This window comes from Pinus tabuliformis, chromosome Q (assembly GCF_031772625.1).
Source record: "Pinus tabuliformis cultivar Carrire ecotype Pingquan chromosome Q, CPIR1, whole genome shotgun sequence".
Lineage (NCBI taxonomy): Eukaryota > Viridiplantae > Streptophyta > Pinopsida > Pinales > Pinaceae > Pinus > Pinus tabuliformis.
The window spans coordinates 867,202,727-867,225,500 of record NC_142296.1 but is presented as its reverse complement, the minus strand read 5'-3'; positions in this window follow the sequence as shown (position 1 = coordinate 867,225,500).

The window sequence follows — 22,774 nt, the reverse complement described above, 5'->3', positions numbered from 1 at the left end:
CATTTCCTGATTCTTGTGCAACAACTTCTTCCATAGTAATTTGGGTAGGCCGGGATGAGTCTGTATTCTCCTCTTTCTCATTCCTTATTTCTTCCTGCATAATTTCTGGGGAACTTGTTGGTTCTTGTGTGTCATCAAGTCCTTCTGCTTGTTCTTGCGCAATCTCTGGAGAACTTACTGGTTCTTGTGTAGCAGTAAGTTCTTCTGTTCGGACCTATGCAGTTTCTAGGGAACTTACTAGTTCTTGTGTGTCAGTAATCCCTTCAGCTTTGTCTTGTGCAGTTTCTGGGGAACTTACTGGTTCTTGTGTGTCAGTAAGTCCTTCAGTTTGGTCTTGCATCTTCTCTGAAGAGCCTGTTGGTTCTTGTGTGACAACAAGTTCTTCTGTCTGCACTTCTTCTGGAGTACCTGTTGGTTCTTGTGTGACTACAGGTTCCTTTATTTCAGCAGAGGATTGCGGCATTTTCGTCTGTATAATAGCAGGCTCTTTCGTTTCATCAACAACATCAGATGCTTCCTTCGTTGGCTCTGCCACTACCTTATATCCTGCCTGAGTGTATATTTCACCACAATTGATACACACATATTCATTATCCTTACTTTTCTCTGCTGCAGACGCTACTCGTGCTAAAACATGCAGGCTGAATTCATTCTGATATGCTTCCTTAACCCTTATTATTTCTTCCTGATAGTCCTGAATTTGAGATTTCAGGAATTCAATTTCTTCCTGTAGGGCAGGTATGGTAGGCTGGTCCTGCGGGGCAGTAGATTCCAATGGAGGCAGAGGTTCTGTTTCATCATTCTGATCAGTATTCCCCACAGGTGGTTCTTGTGTGTCACCTAGGGTAGTGGCTGTTTCTTGTGTTGCAGCCACTTGGTCACTATTATCTTGGGTGTCGGCAGCTGGTTCTTGTGTGTCAGCTGCCTTAAAGTATGATGTCACGAAGCTATGAACGCTCTGCATCTCTGCTTCCGAGGGTGAAGGAGAGGAGTTTTGAGGACTGGTGGGAGTACGGATCTTTATAGTGATGGGCGGTGAACTGGGGGAATTGGGAGATTTAGCTGCTATCGATGACCGAGTTCTTCTCTTTGGTAGAGAAGCAGGGAATTCAGGTGTTTTTCTCTTTAGGCTAGCTTTCTTTAGGATGGGGATAGTAGCCGGAGTAGCAGGTGCCTTAGCTGAAACCCTGGTTCTCCTTCTTTTCGATGGGGTTTTCTTTTCCTGCTGCCTTTTTCGTTTAAGCAGGGTAATGGGGATATTGTCATCGGAGTCATCAGTAGAAATACCCAGTATGGGAATGGAAGGATTGATTCCTTTGGGAGATGGGGTTGTCCTTGTGGCATTCTCAGCATCTTGCGGGGGTGTTTGCTGGATTTGTTCAGGAATGTGCTCTGCTTGCTGAGGGTTTTCCAGAGGGGTTTGTTCAGGCATATCCTCCGTTTGCTGAGGAAGTTCTTCATCTTGCTGAGGTATGTCCTCAGCTTGGTGAAGAATTTCCTCTTCTTGGTGAGGAATTTCATGTTCCGGCTGTGGAATTTGTGCCTCCTGATGGGGATTAATGGGGGGTGGAGGGTTATTTAGAGCGAAGGCTCTATTGATCAGCAATTGGGCTAAGCGGTGGTGTTTTAAGGAAACTAGTGGATGCTTCGCTTTCACAGCATAACGTGACATATTTTGGAGACAACCCAATAGATAATATGGCATGTTTATTAACTGACCATTTCTCAAATGATTTAACAGGACGAAATCGTGCTGGTAAATTACCTGGTAGCGGCCTTCGCACGTCAGATATTGCTTGAAAAATTCAGCGACTTTCGGCCACGGTTGAGGTAACGACCGAAGTGCTATGCCTCTGCCTTTGGTCTCTACGTGCTCGCCTGGTCGGAGAAAATCCTGTTGTGCATTAAGAATCAGGTGCTTTCTGCTGAACCACTGTGTGACATTAGCTGGTAGCTCGGTAACTTCGGCTATGATTTCCTCTGTGACTGGAACTTGAATTCCCTGGACGACCGAGAATCCTTTTGTTAAATTGCATGCGAATTCAAGGACTTGCTGCTTGTCAAAGTCCGGAAGTCTGCTGAATTACTCTATCCAACCCGCTTGCAAGAAAATTTGATAAATCTCCGGAAAGAGTTCAAGGACTGCTGTCGAGCCAAGCTCATGTGTAATGAGGGTTCCTCCCATAGCTGTTGTTTCAGTATCTTTCAGAGTTCAAAGCCGAGCTTCCAATTTCAGTTCAGAGTAGAATGTCGCAAATGGTAACATGCTGTGATAGGGTGGCTTTTACATATTACCGGGAGAGTTAAGGGTGGCGGTAGTTGGTGTGTTATGTCATTATGAGAGTTGCTTTAGTAATCTCCCCCCCCCTATGTGTCAAAGATATGATTGGAAATACAATGATTTGATAGTCCTATCAACTTCTCCGCATTATCTATCATTTAATGTCCATACATAATCATGCGTACCTTCGTATTTTACCTTTTTGATTGCTGCGTCAAAAATTTTTGTCTTGTCTTGTGCTGGATCATAATGATTACCGCGGTTCTACAAGCATGGGAATACCGGTAATTTGTAATGATAATGATGGGAAGTGATAGTAGGGTGATGTAATCATCACAAGGAGTGGTATATTTTATCAAAATTTGTTCCTTGGGGCTGAAGTGGTAAGACTGGCGTTTTCGTACATGAAGTAATCTGCTGGGAAAGATATTCCGTGATCGGGAAGTGATGTTGTAGCACCGGGATTGGTGTTGCAGCCACGGAAAATTGCTGATGTGGCAACAGGGAATGATGTGAGACGTTTGTAAAAACGGGAATTGTGCTGGAGCAATAGGAATGGTGTTGCAGCAACAGAGAATGGTGTTGCAGCAATGGGAGTGGTGTTGCAGCAACGGGGAATGGTGTTGCAGCAACGGGAAATGATATTGCAGTAATAGGGAATGGTGTTGCAGCAACGGGAGTGGTGTTGCAGCAATGGGGAAATGGTGTTGTAGCAACAGGGAAATGGTGTTGCAGCAACAGGAGTTCCGAGTCCGCAAAATAAGTCCTTTGAAACTTTTGTTCTCAGCTACTTCCCGGGCCAAAATCTGCAAAATACTGAAATGTAATATCGCAATCCTTGGCAGGATTTATTAGTTTCTAAAAAAAAAAAAGAATATCTAACCTAAAGAAAAAATTACATAAACAATAGAAACTCAAGTGCTTTGAGGGACAGCAAGTTCCCCTGGAAAAGAATACTGTTTTATTGCCATGCAAGTGGATTTAAAATCCTCTTTGGAAACCGGTCGCTGATATAACCGAAGTCGGGAGCCATTCACTAACAGTGGTGTTCTGCTTCCATCAATTGTTAAAAGTCTAACTCTTCCATTTGGGAAAACAACATCCACTTCATACGGCCCTAACCATCTTGTTCTCAGCTTCCCTTGAAAATTCTCGAAACGGGAATCATAAAGTAGAGCCCAGTTACCTTTCTGGAACTACTTTTGCTTGATGGTTCTGTCATGCCATCTGCTTCTTTGTTGCTGTATCATAGTTGTTTGATGGACGACATCCAGTCTTTTCTCATCCAATTCCTGCAGCTGCTGCAACCTGGCTGTCTGTGCATCAGTTAAATCAAGGTTAACAGCTAAGGCAGTTCTTAAGGTTTTAATCTCAAACTCTACAGGAAAAATAACATTCTTTCCAAAAACTAATTCATAGGGTGAAAAGCCTGTTGTATTCCTCCAAGTGGTTCTATAGGCCCATAGAGCCTCGGGCAACCTCTGAAACCAGTCCCTTCTATTCTCCTTTATCGTTTTTGTTAAGATAGCTTCTATGACCTTGTTGGTACTTTCCACCTGCCCATTTGCTTGGGGGTGGTATGGTGTGGTCATTTTATGCTTGATATGATATTTTTGGAGCGTATCTTTGAAGCCATGAGAATTGAAAGGAGGTCCTCCATCAGTGACTAATTCTCTGGGTAGTCCAAATCTGACAAAGATTTCTTCAAATAAGAATGTTAGTACCGCTTCTTCATTAGCTTTAATGAGTGCTTTGGCCTCTACCCATTTAGTCATGTAATCCGTGCATACTAAAATATAGACTCTTTGATTAGATGGAGGATTAATGGGACCTACGAAATCTAATGCCCATTTCTCAAAAGGTTCAAGAGTTACCTGGGGATTAAGTAGCATTTCATCCCTATGGTTGGGCTGGCCCATTCTTTGACAGCTGTCACAAGCCTTCACATATTTTCTAGCATCTTTAAAAAGTGATGGCCAGTAATAACCCATTCTAAGTACCTTGTGAGCTGTTCTTTTATCTGCAAAATGTCCTCCACAAGGACCATCGTGACAAGCTTTCAGTATATCATAAATCTCGTCTTCCCCAATGCATCTCCGGATTTCTTGATCTATTCCTGTGTGGAAAAGACACCCGCTTATCCAGCTGTACCTAGCACTTTGCTGGATGATCTTTCTTCTTTCCCTGTGTGATAGGTGTGATGGTAATTTTCCTGCAACTAGATAATTGGCAATGTCTACATACCAAGGTGAGTGAGCAGATACTGCAAATAAATACTCATCAGGAAAAGAATCATCTACTGGAGCATTTTCGTCAGTTTTTAAACGAGAAAGGAAATCAGCAACTACATTTTCTTTACCTGGCCTATCTACAATTGTGATGTCAAATTCCTGCAACAGTAATAACCATCTGGTGACTCGGGCATTTGTAACTGATTTATTCATTAAATACTTAATGGTCGAGTGATCAGTATGCACAAAGGTAGTGTAGCCAGTAATATAATGTCTAAATTTGTTAATAGCATAAATCACTGCTAGAAATTCCTTCTCGGTAACTATGTAATTTAGCTCAGCTGGTGTCATGTTCTTGCTGATAAAATAGATGGCATAAGGGAGATTGTTTTCTTCCTGACCCAAGACAGCTCCAATTGTTGTGTCTGAGGCATCAGAGGAGATATGAAAGGGTAATGCCCAATCACGTCCTCTCAAAATAGGAGCTGCGGACAACTGATGTTTAAGTTTATTGAATGCATTTTCACAATCATCAGTCCACTTAAATTCAGCATTTTTCATTAACAACACAAATAGAGGAGAAGCTATTCTGGAAAAATCCTTAATGAATCTTCTATAATATCCGGCATGTCCTAGAAATCTTCTTACATTAGTTTGTGTTTTGGGGATAGGGAGGTTCTGAATTACCTGTATTTTAGCTGGATTGACTTGAATCCCTAAAAATGAAACAAAGTGACCCAATACAATACCTTGATTCATCATCATATGGCACTTTTCAGTGCTTAAAGCAAGGTGTGCTTCTATACACTGCTTAAGTACTTTTTCAAGATTTTGCAGTGCATCCTCAAAGGTCACTCCATAGGGAGTAAAGTCATCCATAAAAATTTCCAATGAATCATTTAACATATCAGAAAAGATCCCTATTACCGCTCTTTGAAATGTTGCTGGAGCGTTACACAGCCCAAATGGAAGTACTATGTAAGCAAAGGTCCCCCATGGGCTAGTAAATGTGGTTTTGTCATGGTCCTGGGGTGCAATCTTAATCTGATTATATCCACTAAACCCATCCAAGAATGAAAAGAATTTCTTACCTGCTAAATTATCCAATACCTGATCGATAAATGGTAAAGGGAAATGGTCTTTTTGGGTGGCTTTATTCAATGCTCTATAATCCACACATACTCTCCATTTCCCATTTTTCTTGGGTACAATTACAAGTGGGGATACCCACTCACTATCAGATATGGGGTATATAAATCCTGCATTTAAGAGTTTTTGAAGTTCCTCCTTAACAATTTCTCTAAGGTTAGGGTTCATTCTTCGCTGGGGTTGACAGACTGGTCGGGATCCCTCCTTAATATAAATACGGTGAGTGCATAGTTCAGGGGAGATCCCTTTCATGTCTGTGTAGTCCCATGCAAATGCCTCTTTATTTTCTTGGAGTAACTTTATAAATTTCTGTTTTTCATTATCAGTCAAATCAGGATTTATATTTAATGTTTCGCCAGGTTCAATTTCAATTGTTGTACTTTTGGAAGGGCTGCCTACTGCTGTCTGAAATAAGTTTTCATCTTTCATGTTCTGCTAGGATTCAGATTCTAAGATTGTAGTGAAGTGATTATATGTTTCAGGGCTGACCGAAGAGGGTTCAAAAATAAAGTTGCTGATTAATTCATCTTCGGTGGAGTCCTTAAAAGTCAAAGCTTGTCCAATAGTTAAAATAGGTTGGGTCTCCTCATCCTCATAGTCTACACATACAGAATTGTCATTATTAATCATGGGTGTAGCATGAGGATAGAGGGTAAGTTGTTTGGTTTCCTGTCCATTAGAGATGGTCATTGATCCAGATCTACAGCTGATGAAAGCATCTGCTGTAGCCAACCAAGGTCTCCCTAGAATCAACGGATGAACCCCCAACTTTGTTTTAGTTTGTAACACCACAAATTCAACCGGGTAATTCCAGGATTCTACAGAGATTATAAGGTCTTCAATGACCCCTTCAGGTTTAATCGTAGAACGGTCAGCCAACTCTAAGATAGTTGGAGTTTCTCTGATAAAGTTTTTTAACTGGAGCAATTGTGCTATTTTGAGTGTCATAATATTTATTGCAGCTCCTAAATCTACTAGGACTTTAGAGATAAAGTTTTTTCCGACCTGGACTATTACTGTAGGGTGACCAGGGTCACCATACTTCACAGGATAATCTTTTTCAGTCATTAAGGCAGTTAAATCCCCCATCAAATGAACTGTGAGGGGATCTTTAGCCTTCCTTCCAGGCTTTTTTATACAAATGTCTCTAATAGTTCTAGCATAAATAGGAACATCCCTTAATGCTTGCAATAATGGGATTTTAACATACAAGTTCTGTAGCTCTCCTAAAAGGTTAAAGGTAGGTTGTTCAGGTGTTTTAGTGAGAGCCAGCCATTCAGGGAATGGCGGATCTATTGTTTGATCATTATTATTAGGTGTTGATTCTGCTGTTTCAACATTATTGTTAGCAGGTTTCTCTTTTCTAGCTTCTTCTTTGTCAGAGTCAGTAATATCATCTATAATGGGTTCAACAATTCTCCCTGAGCGAAGATGAATATCATTACATTGCAGGGGAGAGACAGGCTGATTTTGAATGTCAATAACTTGCAGGGCTTTATTATTATTTGGATTGGGGTTAGGTTGCACAGGCAGCTGTGGTCTCATTGCCTGGTTATTCGGAGGAGTATTAGATGGTAAGGAAAGAGACTGTTGTTGTTGAGGAAATGGTATCTGTTGGGCTGCCCAGTTTGGATTCCATTGATTAAAATACGGTTGCTGGGGAGCCCAAGGATTCCATATAGTAGGATCAGGAAAAGGAAGATTTGGTTGCTGCATAAGTGGAAAATTCATTGTATTAAAGGGTGGGTACTGCATTTGGTTCATGGGTGGGTAGTTTGTTTGAAAAGGAGAGTTATTATTCCAACGATTGAATGCTGTGTTAGAGCTCATACCTTGTCTTTGTGGCCATTGCCTCCTCTGTGTCATCAGGTACACTGCTTCAGCCTCTTCTTCGGTTGACTGCAGTGCTGCTTTGATTCCAGGCAGAGAGGGGCATTGCTGTGTTTCATGGTCCTTCTCGCAGATTGTGAAGATAGGTATCTTATCCAGTGGGCATTCTCTGAGTGGATGTTTTTCTCTGCATTTGGAACAGAAAATTGCCAGAGCAGCTTCTGCTTCCGCCTGTTTCTTCTTAACCTGCAAAGCATCAATTTGTGAAGCAAAAGAACTTAGCATCTCAGTTTTAAATTCTTCCAATAAGTTACCTATTTCAGCTCTTGTTGCTCCTTCACTGGCTGACTTCTGAATTCTTGAATACACATTATCTCTGCTTTTTGATCTGCCTGTTGCTCACCTTGAACATCTCATGCAGAGATTAATAATTTCATCAAAGGGTTCTTTGGAAATGTCCCCTTTTCCAAGCATGTTCAACATGTCCAGGCAGTCATCTCTTACCCCTTTCAGCAATATGGTCTTCAAAATATCTTTACTCATATTAGGATGATCAGACCGCTGCAGATTATACTGTAATCTTTCCACAAAATCTTCCAAATTCTCGTCCTCTTTCTGAACCATTTTAAACAATTCTTCCTTCCTTTCTCTTGTCCGACAATAGTCTTGATACTTGGCCAGAAATCCCTCTTTCATCTGGTCCCAGGTGGTGATTGCCTGAGCTCCTAAGCTCATAAACCACCTCAACGCATTCCCTTTTAGTGTTGCTGGAAACAGTTTTAGCTTCTGATTAGGACTTATATAATCATAACTCCTACATAGTATGTCGAATTCAAAGAGGAATTCATCTGGGTCTTCAGAGGATAACCCATGAAAGTTGGGTAATGCCGAGAGTGGAATGTTTTTCATGGGGGTTGTTCCTCTCGGGAGCTCCCCAATCGGGAATTCCAGGGTAGAGAGTGAGTTTTCCCCTCTTCCTTCTGTTCTGTTATCCTCCATTGGTCTTTTTCCTGAATCACTTGCTTTATCTTCTGTGTCTTCTGTTTCTTCAGGTTCTTCTACCGGTTCCTCAGTGTATTCTGGTACTCCCAGCTTCCTTTCAGGTCCTATTACTTCCTCCATCTGTCGGTCTGTCTATGAGGAGTATTGGATCTGAGGTCTCCGGGAACTCGTCCTCTGTGATGTTTCGGCCTTTGAGATGATTTCGTCGATATAAGTCTTTCTTCCTCCTTTACCGCCTGTGAAATTAGATTTCTTGCGTCCTCTCATGCATCTGTTATTCTAAAAAAGAAACCATTAATGCTTTCAGAAATCTCTAGTTGCCTTCCCCGGCAACGGCGCCAAAATGTTGTCTAGTTGAATTGTTTATTGATTAAACATTCAAGTACCACATTAATTGTCAACCTGGGAAAGTCTTTTTATTGCAAAGGCTACCGCATACTGTATGTACTTACTCCTAAAAGCATTAAAAAGCTATAGTATACGTAATTCTTACGTTAAGTTATCACTGTACTGATAAAATGAAAGTAATTAATTAAGATTACAAATCTGAAAAGCAAAATGATGGATGATCTGTTGGTAGAGGATCAGGACCCTATCCTCCAGGTGAGGACGTTCAGCACCTGCCTCTATAACCAGATTGCTAACACACACTGCACTCAAATTCACCGGTGAAATATCCTTGCACAACTTCAAGCAATGAATGAAACAGAGTACTAGCAAAGCGGAAATACCAGAGGTAATGCTACAGAATCCAAACAGAGTACCAACGGAAAGAAACTATCACACACTTACACACTTTAGCAGAAAAGTAAATGGGTGAATCTTGTGAGGAAGGTGGGCCCAGTCCCTCTCACAAGATTCCCCGTCACACAAAGACTAGATTAAGTGCTCAGAACGATTCTCTATTCATCTGCCAAAAGATTCAAGTACAATGAAGTTCAGACTTGCTGATGTCTCTCAAAATCTCTCTTACAGATTACACATTAACCCCCTTCTAATGTAGATGTCTCCTCTTTATAGAGGAGACATCTATTACAATAGATTATTACAGTTCATTCAGTTAACCCATTTGATCAAAAAATAAGAGTTACAGACCGCTGTTACAACAGTATAACAACATATTCTTTCTTAAGTTCTGGCTGTTACACAGCTGGTAACTGTCTTCGACCATCTTCTTGGGATCTTCACATTCCTTTTCCGTTTCCCCATGCTGTTCCTGATTAAGCAATGGTAACTGTGTTCTACCTTCTTTAGATAGCTGCAGATCATGCCGTGTCAGCGTTCTTCAGATAGTAGCCAGTTGTTATTTCCAGCTGTTGCAAAATAGCCTGCTTTAGATGGTTGCTGTTGCTGACTGTAACAACTGCGTAGTTGTTGCTTCTGGTGTTGCAACAACTACATAGTTGCTGTTTCTGGTGTTGCAGAAACCGCGTAGTTGCTGTTTCTGGTGTCACAGAAACTATAAATTATAATTCCTGCAGGCTTAAGACAATTACTTGACAATTTAATCAGCTTTTCCAAGATAAATATAAAGATACTCACGAATATGCAATGAACAATTAAACATATAGATATGTGGAAAGTCACTTCGTACCTTGGGGTGATCAAGTCGTTATGTAATCAAAGCTTATAACTTATGACTGAAAAGGATAATATTACGGCAAAAATATGAGGTCAAAATAGGTCAATTCTGAGTCCTAACACCCTAGAGGACTGAGCTGAACCCGAGATTTCTCACCAAAAATTTCCAGTTGCTTTCAGAGCCTCCACTTCTTCTAACTTTGTTTCTTGAAGAAACACTATTGTTGGAGATTCTTGTTTGATTATATCTCTAACTGGTAGGATTTTAGCAGGGTTTCCTAGTCCCTTTATGTTCCAAGATATTACTTTCATTACTTGTGAGTGGTGGGGGAGTGACCACCATCATTTCATTTTTTGTTTAACTTTTTCCCTTTCAAAGTCTCTAAGATAATTGGTTGATTCCCTAGTTTTTTATTTAGTTATTCTTCTCTTTCTCTCTATACCCTCTTGTTTTTCCTCCCTATTTTCTTTGTAGGGTCAGTTTCCTGACTACTCCAATCATCATCCCAGGATAATTTTTGGGTCAAATTTCGAGTGACAGCACGTTCCAATCCTTTGAGAAGGTTTCCTGGGGGGGCATCACTGATAGGAATGGGCTTTGACAGAGTTCCTTCACCTCCACCCTCCTTCAGGCTAATTTTTACTACTATTTCTCCTTCTTCTATTACCGGATGCTACTCTACCTTTGTCTGAGGGGGAGCCTCCATTTCCAGTTCCGCGTCACTTACCACTTTCGATGGATTTGAGGAGGAAGGGGAAGTATCATTGACCATAGGACCTCAAGGTTTTCACAATGATTCTTTTCCTTTTGGATCCCTTTTAGGTTTTTTCCAATTCTCCTCCTGAGCGGCCATAGCATCCATACTTTTATCATTCCTAGCTTTGGCACAGTCTCTAGAAAAGTGACCATAGTCATGACAGTGTTTGCATTCAAATGGGATTTGTTCATATTCCAAGACTTGTTTGTGTTTCCATTGTCCCATGTTTAGGTTAATTTTAGTCGGCAAACCCTTCTACAAATCTACTTCTACACATATTTTGGCATTGACAAATTGGTAGCCTTTTAGTTTAGACTTATCCAAGTGTTTCCCCACTCCATTACCAATAGCTTGAAGGCAATTGTCACTCCAGCAAGAAATTGGGAGACGTGGAAGATTGACCCAAAATTGAATAGCAGTAGGGATGTCCTCATCTAGATTAAAATCGAGGGACCATTTGTTCAAATACATCCCTCTGGAGCCAAAGAAATATGGCTCATTACAGAAAACTACCTCCTTGTCCTCCTTGTTTTCAAATAAGAAGATGAAAAACCCATTTCCAACCGTAGAAAGAGAAATCTCACCCTTCATCATGGGATTCCAGGTTTTCTTAATCCAAGCTTCCATCTATCTAGGAGAGGGCTACATACCCATGAATTTCCCAATTAAAGTTATCTTAGCATAAGAAAGGGAGGTTCAACGCGCTCCATATGGCAGGGATATGTTTTTCACCTCATCATTCTGCTTGACAAACTTGGAAGTAGTGACAAAAGGTTGCGCATGCTTTGGGAGGGAGGCCACTAGAGACTGGAAGGCGACATCAATGGAGGAGTTTAGGGTGGGGCACCCCCTCCACAATGTCTATTGTGTAAGATTGCAAGTTTCAGTTCAAACCAGAGTCTCCCACCGAGATTGCTAGAGCAAAAAAATCCTTCTAATCTGATCAACCATTTTTTTTTACATTGTTTATGTTTGATTTGTTTTTGGTCTTTTTTTATATATAAGTTTTTTATATTTGATTTTTTTTTCTTCTATATTTTTTATTTTTTTATGTTTTAATATATATTTGTACTTACTTTATAATTTTCTTAAACTTTTTTTTCGACATTTTAATTTTTGTTTTGTTTTGTTTTTTTCATTTTTATATAATTATATATTTATTTATTATTGTTTTATTTTATTTTCTGCAGGGTTCGTGTCAATCCTCGACTAGCAACCCAACCTCATTATATGTCAATACGATATTTGATTTTAGAGTCTCTGTTATAATGGATTGAGCCCACCCATTGGTTTTTAATTTTTCATTGCAATGAGTTGAGTTCGTCGACACTATGTGTCAATTTGATGGTTGATTTTTAAATTTTTGTTACAATGTGCCACGTTGTCTTCGACTAAGCTTTTAAAATAGATATACTTTTAGTATTTAAAAAGGAAATTACTCTTGGTATAATGACTCTTTCATTTATGTGTTCATTTTAAAGTTTTTTTTGTCATATAATTTTTCCATAATGCCATCATTGAAATATGTAGAAAACTTAAGGTTTTTTGTAGTCATGATCTTTGTTTTTAATTCCATGGTTGAAAAATTGTCAAGATTTTAAGGTTTTTCAGAGTCATGATATTTTATTTTATGGTTGAAAATAGGTATAATTATTTTATCTTTAACAACATAGTAGAAAATGGCCGGAATTTTAAGGCCTTTTAGAGATTGCTATTTTATCTTTAATGACATGCTTGAAAATCGTTGGAATTTTAAGGTTTTTCAAAATCATGATATTTTATCTTTAATTTAATTGCTAAAAAATGTTGAAAATTTACCTTGGAAAAAGAAAAATGCATTATTCCAGTATCAACACTTCTCATTTTCAGGGTCTTTTTCACACAAAAAAATGGTTTTCACTGTCATTTAAAGAAAATTTTGAAAATTTACCTTGAAAAAGAAGTGTTGATGCAACATCAACACTTTTTGATTTCAAGTTGTTTTTCATATTTTTTTGCTAGAGTTCTCATTTTTGTTAATCTATGAGATTTTTGTGCACAATGGATTTGCCGTGAAATGTTGTAAATATGCATTTGTGTTATATTGGAAGTATATGATTTTTCTATTTATTTGAGGATAGACATCGAGACGATAAAAAATTTGGAAAACAAGGTATGTGTGAGAGAACCTGGGGTTTCACGAGTGCTCTGACAGTGTGTTATTTCTCTGAGCATTGGTATTAGGATTGAATCGAGGTATGTGCGGGAGAACATAATAGTTAATATTACTATGTTTTATTGTGCATAGATTTTATTGTTTATTCGATAAGAACGAAATTAGGATGATGTATTTTCGAGAGAACAGGGTATGTGTAGGGAAATTAATGTAATTTATTAATGCTAATATGCTATTATTATTATGTTTCATTGTGAAGATATTTGGCTATGTGAAAGATGGGGTATGTATGTCAATTTCCTAAATAAATGTTTACGTTAGCCAGAAAGGAAAATAGACAGCTCTGCAAATTAAGTTGTGGAAATATTTTGAAATTAAATTACCAAGAACAAAATAACAGCTACATCAGTAACATAGATAAATTTCATGCATGGAAATTAATTTTGTTATTTTTGAATTTAGGAAAAATTTCTTGTTCTGATGTTCAAAAACTTGAATAAGGATTGACATAATTCACAATTGTGATATATAATTTATTCTAAACTGATTTGATTTATTAAAAAAAAATATTAACAGTTACCTAAATTACCACATATCCTCAACATCATAAGCAGTGGGGGCTTCATTAACTTCTAGCTCAAGTTGAGAAGGGGGGAACCTTGGTAAATGGTCATAATATCATCATCTCTTTCATTAGCATCTTCCTAGTATGAATGTCCTCTGTGTCAGCCAGATTATCCAAATGAAAAATCAACGTTTTGTTTGCCAATTTCAGTCGCATCATCTTCAATTCCAGTATCCCCATTTTTTTATTTAGAAGGTTGAAATGGACTCGTTCTTCATATTGAATCATTTTAGTATGCTTTGAGACCAAATCGACAGGAAATTATAGAGCACTTGCTATTCTAATTAAAAAAGTACTAAGATCTTCTTCTACAACTCCAAAATCAATCTCCATAAACTTCAATTTTTTTTATAGTTGCTAATAAACTTGGTAAATTATGATTCTAATCCCTAATTCTAGGTTTGCATAAATTCTCTAGTAATGTAAATATACAATTGAATCTAAGTTTCCTTTATTTTAATTCTTTTTTTTTGTCGTTAATTCCAGCTTTAAGTCTGCACACTGTAAACATTCATTTTCCGAAGGATGTGCGGAGGATGACGCGTGGGAATCAAAACATGGGTGCAGAAGGAAATTTATGTCATAAACATGAAATTAATGTAAGTATGAACTAATTTCAAATTGGTATTACTATAGTATTACTTAGCCAATTTTCTTGCCTACCAAGCTCCTATTTCCTTGCACTGTTTGATGAGGAATTAACCTCCATTAATTAGGGAAATTACTCATTGAGAATTGCGCAATTACTTTAGACCCTTCTTTGACTGCATGCACCACCTATACAACTTGGAAAATTCTACAACTGATAGTACACTTCCCTTGAACTCCAATCTCAACTGGGTAATTCGAATTCTTTACATGAAACAATTATTTGGTGTGATCGATTAGTTAACTGGGTGATCACTTAGTGTGAAAAAAGTTACATGCCCTTGACTGAACCTCCACTAGTTCTACTAACAGTGAGAACTAGTTTTTTTTTTTTTTGCATGTGTGCTTCAGGGACACCCGTGATCACTGGGTGGCCACTACATCCACGAAAATATCTGAGCTTGATCAAGGGTATCAAGCCCCGCAACCAATAGTTAGGCCTAACCCTAAGGGCTTTGGGGAGAATTGACCCTGTGACCTCCCGAACAATGAGGCACTTATTTGATGAGTTGAGCTAACCCTTGGGACTTTAGTGAGAACTAGTTACACTGAAAATAAATCAAATTAACTGAAATAGATTGCTAAAAATTAACAATCAATAATGTAGAACTAGACTCAAGTGTCTCTAACTTGAATTTATTGAGTTAACTAAGTGACAAGATCTATGTCACCTCAGTTAACTACCTCCAAGTATTCTACTAAAATTGCCATTCTAATTTATCCCAATTTAATCAAGGAAAAATTAAATTAGGAATTTATTACTGCATTTTCAACACTCCTTCTCAACAAGAAAGGGATTATCATATTCCCCAATCCTGATTCTATGGAACTCAAATTTTCCTCTTGACAAGGACTTTGTGAAAATATCTGCATCTTGTTCATCTCTTGGAATGTACTACAACAACATAATATGCCTCTGCACACAATCTTGTATATGGTGATATCACATGTCGATATTCTTGGATCAATCATGAAATAATGGATTCTCATAGAGTTTGATACAACTCTGATTGTCACAGTAAATCATTGTAGGATACATCTTATGACCAAATAACACAACAATAATCTTTCTCATCCAGATAGCCTCACATGTTACTTGACTTGAAACCATGTATTATACTTCTTCTGAGTTGAGTGCCACAGATCTCTGCTTCCTGCTGACCCAAAACTAAAAATTCCTCATGAATTTCTCTTCCTATCTGATGGACTCCCTGCCCAATCTGCATTTGTGAAACCTTGCAACTTCATTCCCCCTGTCTGTTTGTACTAAAGACTAAATTGAGAAGTGCCTCCAAGGTATCTCAACATATGCTTTGTTTCCTTCTAATACAGTTTGGTTGGATTAACAATGGCTTGATTAAGATGGTTAAATACATAACACATCTGATAGTGTGTTTACCAAATACGTGAGTGAACCCATAAGATTCCTATAAATATTAGCCTCCATTTCCTCACTTGAAGTGGCATCCTCTTTCCTCTAGTTACCTGTTAGAGGAGTGTCCATGGGTTTACTACTCTCCATGTGGAACTTCTTCAGTATCTCATTGGCATACTTTCCCTAGGAGACAAACAGTTACCCATCTCCTTTCCATACTTTCAAACTGAGGAAATAATGCATGAGCCCCATTTCCTTCATCTTAAACTCTTTTGAAAGGTCCTCCTTGCAATATATGTTCAGCTACTCATCACCAGTAAGGATCAATTCATCGACATATAACACAATAATCAATATTTTACTTTTTACCACAATGTGATAAAGGTTTGCATCTACTTCACTTTTGGTGAAGCCCAAGCCAATGAGATAATTATCAATCTTGGTATACCAACCATGGGATGCTTGCTTGAGTCCATACAATGCTCACTTAAGTTTTCACACATGTGACTCTCTGTCAAAGGTATCAAGCCCCTCCAGCTACTCATTGTACACCTCCTCCTCAATAACTCCATTAGGGAATGTTTTCTTCACATCCATTTGGTGGATCTTCCACCTCATCTACACTAACAATGCTAGAATTGACCTGATGGATGAGTACACTGCTACTAGAGCAAAGGTATCCTCATAGTAAATTCCCTCCACATGAGAGAACCCCCTGGCCATAAATTTGGCCTTGCATTTCTCTATTCTTCCATTTATTGCATGCTTTACCTTGTAAAGCCATCTTGAACCAACCACTGATTTGTTTGTTGGTCTTGGGACCACTTCCCAAACACTATTTCTGAAAATGGAATCATATTCCTCTACCAAAGAATCAACCCATACTGGTTGCTACATTTCTTCCTCGAACAAGGATTATTTTGTCTCAACCAGCTCACTCATCAAAGCCATGTATCGAGTGTATCGATCTTGTGACCTCCTCTACATGTGTTGTTATGTGGGTGCACCCAAATTCTCTCTAGAAACCTGCAGTAATATGTCAACTTCCCTGGTCTGCTTCCTTCCTTCTATGGATGTCTCTACTTGAGTGGATGTCTCCACTCCCTTCTGCTCTTCTTTTGGTTTCTCCACAACTTCCTGAGCTTCTTCCTTTGGAGCCAAAATCTCTTGATCAGGTTGCAATTGAAGCTACCTCTCAAGAGAACACCTCATTGCCTTCTCCTCATCAAATTGACATCCCATTTAGCCATTGTCATCCTGAGTGATGGAAAGCACACCCGATAGTTGTGAGGTGTATCTGCGTACCCAACAAATATTCCCAACTCTATTGTGGACTCTACCTTTTTCCTTTATTCCTTGGAAACATGGCAATAGAATGATGATCCAAAGGTCTTGAAGTGTGACACATCTAGTTTCTTCCTTGAAAACGCATCCTCTAGTGTACTCATGCCAAGAATCTTGTGAGCACTCTTGTTATGAAAATATATCGTTGTGTTGCATGCTTCAGCCCACAAGTGTAGAGGTAGGCTTTGGTCATGCACCATCACCCATGATGATCCCACAATACTTATGTTCTTCCACTCAGCCACCCCATTCTATTGTGGGTTTTGAGGTGATTTCAACTCCTGTCAAATGCCTTCCTTTGCACACAAAAATTTCAACTCATACCACACGTACTCACCACCGTTATCGCTCATGAGAGCCTTCACTTTCCTGCTAGAATCTTTCTTAATAAGTGATTTAAACTCAATAAATTTGGAGAATGTCTGGTCTTTCTTTTGCATGAAGTAGATCAAACACTTCCGTGCGAAAACTTCTACAAATATAATGTAATACATATGCTTGGCAGTGGATTCTATCGAGAAAGGTTCACATACATCAGAGTGGATCTTTTCAAGGAATTCATGCACCCCTCTATCCCGATCATTGAAGGTGGATTTTGTGTACCTCCCCAATGTACACCCTTTTAATGTATCCCATTGCCCTAGTGCTCAATTTGGGATGCCTATAGAAATCTGTTGCATGATCTTCAAAGTGCCATGATGCAAATGGCTAAGTCTTCTATCCCATAATTTTTTGACATCTCTACACCTACTCTACTTTTGTGCTCAATGTTGTATAGTCTTCCACATATAATTTGTAGACGTTCTTCACTCAAACCTTGATCTACTTCACTTGTCCCATGGTGATGTGTCTCAAGAAATCCTTCCTTTTGCTAAATATCACATTATAGTCGCAGTTTTCCAACACCACGAAGGAAACTAGATTCTTCTTTAGACCCAATACATACATCACATCCTTGAGCCTAAGAGGGGAGCCAAATTCCATCTGAAAAGTAATTCTACCAATGTGGGTCACGCTATACCTTCCATCATCTCCCATCTCAATGTCCATCTTGAGATCCTTCTCCTCCAAGTCACAGAAAAATTATTTGTTGCCTGCCATGTGGAATGGGGCACCACTATTGAGATACCACACACTACCCATCACTATGATTTCCATGAATGAAATGAGGGTAAAATCAAGTTTGAAATATGAATACAAGGCTTCACCTGTTGCTCCTCCTATGGTCTTCTTTATTTCCTTCTTGTGTGGACATTTCATGGCATAGTGTCCCAGTTCATGACAGTGAAAGCACTTGATTTTGGACAAGTTTTTCTAATTTCCCCGTTGACCAAATTCTTCTTTGGATTGGGATTTCTTCCCTTTCCCTTTCTTTTACTTTCTATCCAAGACACGGTTCTCTTCATCCTCACCCTTGGATGAAGTCTCATCTTTCTTGCTTTGCATTATTTCTTCATACACTAGATCAGACCATAACTACCCCTAGCTTGGTCATTTCTCTCTACCATTTACCTAACCTTGATAACTATGCAAACTCTTTGGAAGGCCCAAGAGGGATAGAGCTACCAGATCTTCTCCAATGATAGTAACACTGACCCTGCCAAGTTCATCACAACACTATGTAAACCTGCTCATTTACTGTGGAATTATTTCATTATTTTGCATCTTAATACTTCGAGGCTTGTCCTTGAGTACCAACTTCCTATGGTCAGTACTTTTATGGAATAGATCTGTTAATGCTTTCCACATTGCATATGGAGTCTCTTTCCCATCAATAGAGACAATATGGTCTCATACTCCCTCCAATATGATCCTCCTCGCCTTGGAAACACACTTATTCCAATCTACTAGATGCTGAGAATCAACAACTACTTATTTCAGAATACTACTATCTATGAATTCCTTCAACCCATTATCCTCCAGTATTGCCTCCATCTGGTCCTTCCAAGCAACATTATTTGAGCTTCCCTCAAGGGCATACTCGAGCTTGAGTCCATTGAAATCCATCCTACTAGCTATGATGAAATGATCCTGCAAATTCGACCTTCCTGTAATACCAAATTTGAATTCCCTTATCTAATGTGAATCATGCTATGATACCATGTATAAATTACTGTGTATATTCAAAACTACTCATGAAATTTACTAGATCACAATACTTGAAGCTACTCTACTCATCTGCGAAAATCAATTCATGATCGAGAATATGAATCATTAATATGCATCAAGATTTAACACACATACACAAATATTTATCTAGGGGAAAGAAACTACTCAAAACCACTTACTATATGTATTGCATTAATAAAATAATAGAGAAGATATACAATGCTTTCTCAAGCCTAAGAAACCCCTGCACTAGTATAATCTATCTCACTACCTCACAGACTGACTATGGCCAATACTTAGCCAATTTAACTGCCTACAAAGGTCCTCTTTCCTTGTGTTTTTTGATGAGGAATTAACCCCTATTAATTAGGGAAATTTCTCATTGAGAATTATGGAATTCCTTTAGGTCCTATTTTGATTGCATGCACCACATGTACAACTTGGAAAATTTTACAATTGATATTACACTGCCCTTGAACTCCAATCTCAATTGGGTAACTCGAATTCTCTGCATGCATTAATTATTTTTGGGTTGATTGATCAGTTAACTCAATGATCACGTAGTATGAAAAAAGTTACATACCCTTGACTAAACCTACACTAGTTCTACTAATAATGAGAACTAGTTACACTAACAATAACTCAAATTAACTGAAATAGATAGCTACAAATTAGCAACCAATCATATAGAACTAAACTCAAGTGTCTACAAATTGAATTTACTGATTTGATTGGGTGACAAGAGTTATTTCACCTCAGTTAACTACCTCCAAGTATTCTACTGAAATTGAAATTTGAATTTCTCCTAGTTTAATCAAGGCAAAATTAAATTAGGAATTTCTTGTTTCATTTTCAATACGCACTTTGCACTAAAATATTTTATCTTTAATACTATTGGTAACATTTTAGTTATAAATAGTGCATATTTTTGTATTCTTTTTCTAGTATTGTTTAGTTATAAATAAAGTGTTCATTGTGCGTACCTTTGCAACTGCAAACTAAAGGCTTCTATAAGTATCATTGAAAATAAGTTTTTTTTTGTTATGTTTATGAAATTAGTAAAAGAAAGCTTGTTTATGAAATTATGCACTAAAGGCTTATTCGCATCATTGAACATAATTGTTTCTTCTGGTTATGTTTCTGAAATTAGGCGAAGAAAGCTTTTACGCTTTTGTTATGTGAATGTTCGCAGTTGGAACCAAACAATTTGTTTGAGTGCAAAGATCGAGCATGGAAAAGTACAAAGTTAATATACCATACCGCAAAAAGTTCTTCATTATGAAATTTTTCTGATATTGTATAAATTACATCATATCTCTAGAATTTCAAAACGTAAACACAAGTATCAATTAATAATAAATAATGAATATTTCGATAGTCAATTTGCATATAGATGTGAATAGAATTCATCATTAAATAAATTCCATTTTTTTATAAAGTTGATTTGATTTAATTTATATTTATGATTTTTAGATTTATATTTTTTTAAGTAGGGAATTCCTTGTGCAGAGGTTTTACTGTCCGAAAAATCTTGTTTTGCACAATGAAACTTTTCATTGTAACCTTTGGACAATGACAAATATGTACAAGGAATTGATTAAAATTTGTAATGGGATAATCAAATATTAAGTTAGATGAATTTTAGTTAGTAATTATATTCTTAAGAGATCTAGGTCTCAGATCCAAAACTATTGTTAAATGTTATTTTTTATTTTAACTAATAACGCAGTATGAGATATAAAACAAAGTTTTGAAGCATATGTTCGAACACAAATAAAAAACATTATCATAAAATCGATACAGTCAAATAGTTTGAATGCAAAATAGTTCCTATAGTTCAATTTGTAAATAACGAATAGTTCAAAGTCTGTTTAGATTCAAGACATAGGCATTAAAAACAAATTTGCTCAATAGGATTAGAACTAATTTAATTTAATTTATATATATGATTTTTAGGTTTATTATTTTTTAAGTAAATCATTCCTTATGTAGAAATTTCATTGTGCACAGCAAAACTTTTCATTGTAACCTCTATACAATGAGCTAAATAACTCAGAATTAGCAAACGAATCTCAAAAAGATCAGAACTACAATACCTAGAGTTATTTCTCTATAGGAAGAAATGGTGTGTCAGAAACATAATTAATAAATTATTCCATGGAATGAAATTTGTTCAAGTCTAAAGACATTGTGCCAATATTATATTATTAAGAGATATATGTCTAAGATGCAAAATCATCCTCAAAAGTTCAATTCGTTTAAAGAAAAAAAACAACATTGAATATAATATAAAAGTTGAAAGCATATTTCTGGAAATTTATAGAAATCACAATCATAACATTGATACAAAAATAGATTCAGTAAGAATTTTATTCAAAATAAAATGACAATGACCATGGCCATACGATATTCATTTGTCTAGAGATTTCACTGTGCGGAAGGAACTTGCTTTGCACAATGAAACTTTTCATTGTAACCTCTATACAATGAGATCTATGTACAAGGAACTAAATAACACAGAATTAGCAAATGAATCTCAACAGGATCATAATTGTAATACTGAGATTTATTTCACTATAAGAAAAGGTGTGTCGAAAACATAATTAATTAATTATTCCGTGGAATAAAATTTGTGCAAGTCTGAAAACATTGTGTCAATATTCTATTATTAAGATATATATATGTTTAAAATGCCAAACCATTGTCAAATTTTCAATTCCGTTTAATGTAATAGAAAAGTTGAAAGAATATTTTTGGAAATTTATAAAAAAACACTATAGTAACATTGATACAAAATTGGATCTGGTAAGAATTGTAGCCAGAATAAAACGTCAATGATCGTGGCCATATCTTAGATTTGTACGACATCACATTCAAAACATAGTCTTAAAAGACAAAATTGCTAAAAAAAATTGAAATTGTGCAAAGAAAATTGTAAAATAAATGCATTTGTTGTAGTGGAAATTGGGGTTCTACTTCCTTGAATGACATCTATAGCCACAAAACAACAATTTGTATATAGAAATTAGAAAAGAATAGCATAACATAATCAACAAGCTAAATTCTCTTATATTGGTTAATTGAAAAATCGAATGTTGAACAATTTTAAAATACTCACACTTTGCACAACCGTTTTCCATGACTATGCTTTTGTAAGATGTATTAAAACTCCATGAATCATTGAAGAAACATGTCCAATACTTTTTTAGTGTAGTCCTTGTCAAAGGAATCTGTAACTTACATTTTCACGTTTTCTATTGAAAATATGTTTTTCAATTTCCCTAGTTTCTTCTTGCACCTCGAAAATTGATTTAGTGTTCTACTTATTAACCTTGGAAAAAATAATTAGCCATGTGTGAATGTGTTCTGTAGTAAAATCAGTGATGCTATTGAAATCCACTAACATTTTATATTTTTTCTGGTCCAATTCAGTTCATAACATGTCATTTGAAATTAACTCGGAATCTAGCAACATGCACTGATCGTCTAAGCCGTTTATAATATCCATTACACCAAGATAGGCATCACCTCTCCTACTGCATAGGATACTACAAGAATAATTGATATTCTCAAGTGTATTGATCCTCTCCGCCCATCTGGTTTCCAATTGCTTCACTCATTCAATATGTGGTAGTTGTTGGTTTTTCTTTTCGAAATCACGGAGTAGTTCTATCCTCTTCTTAAAA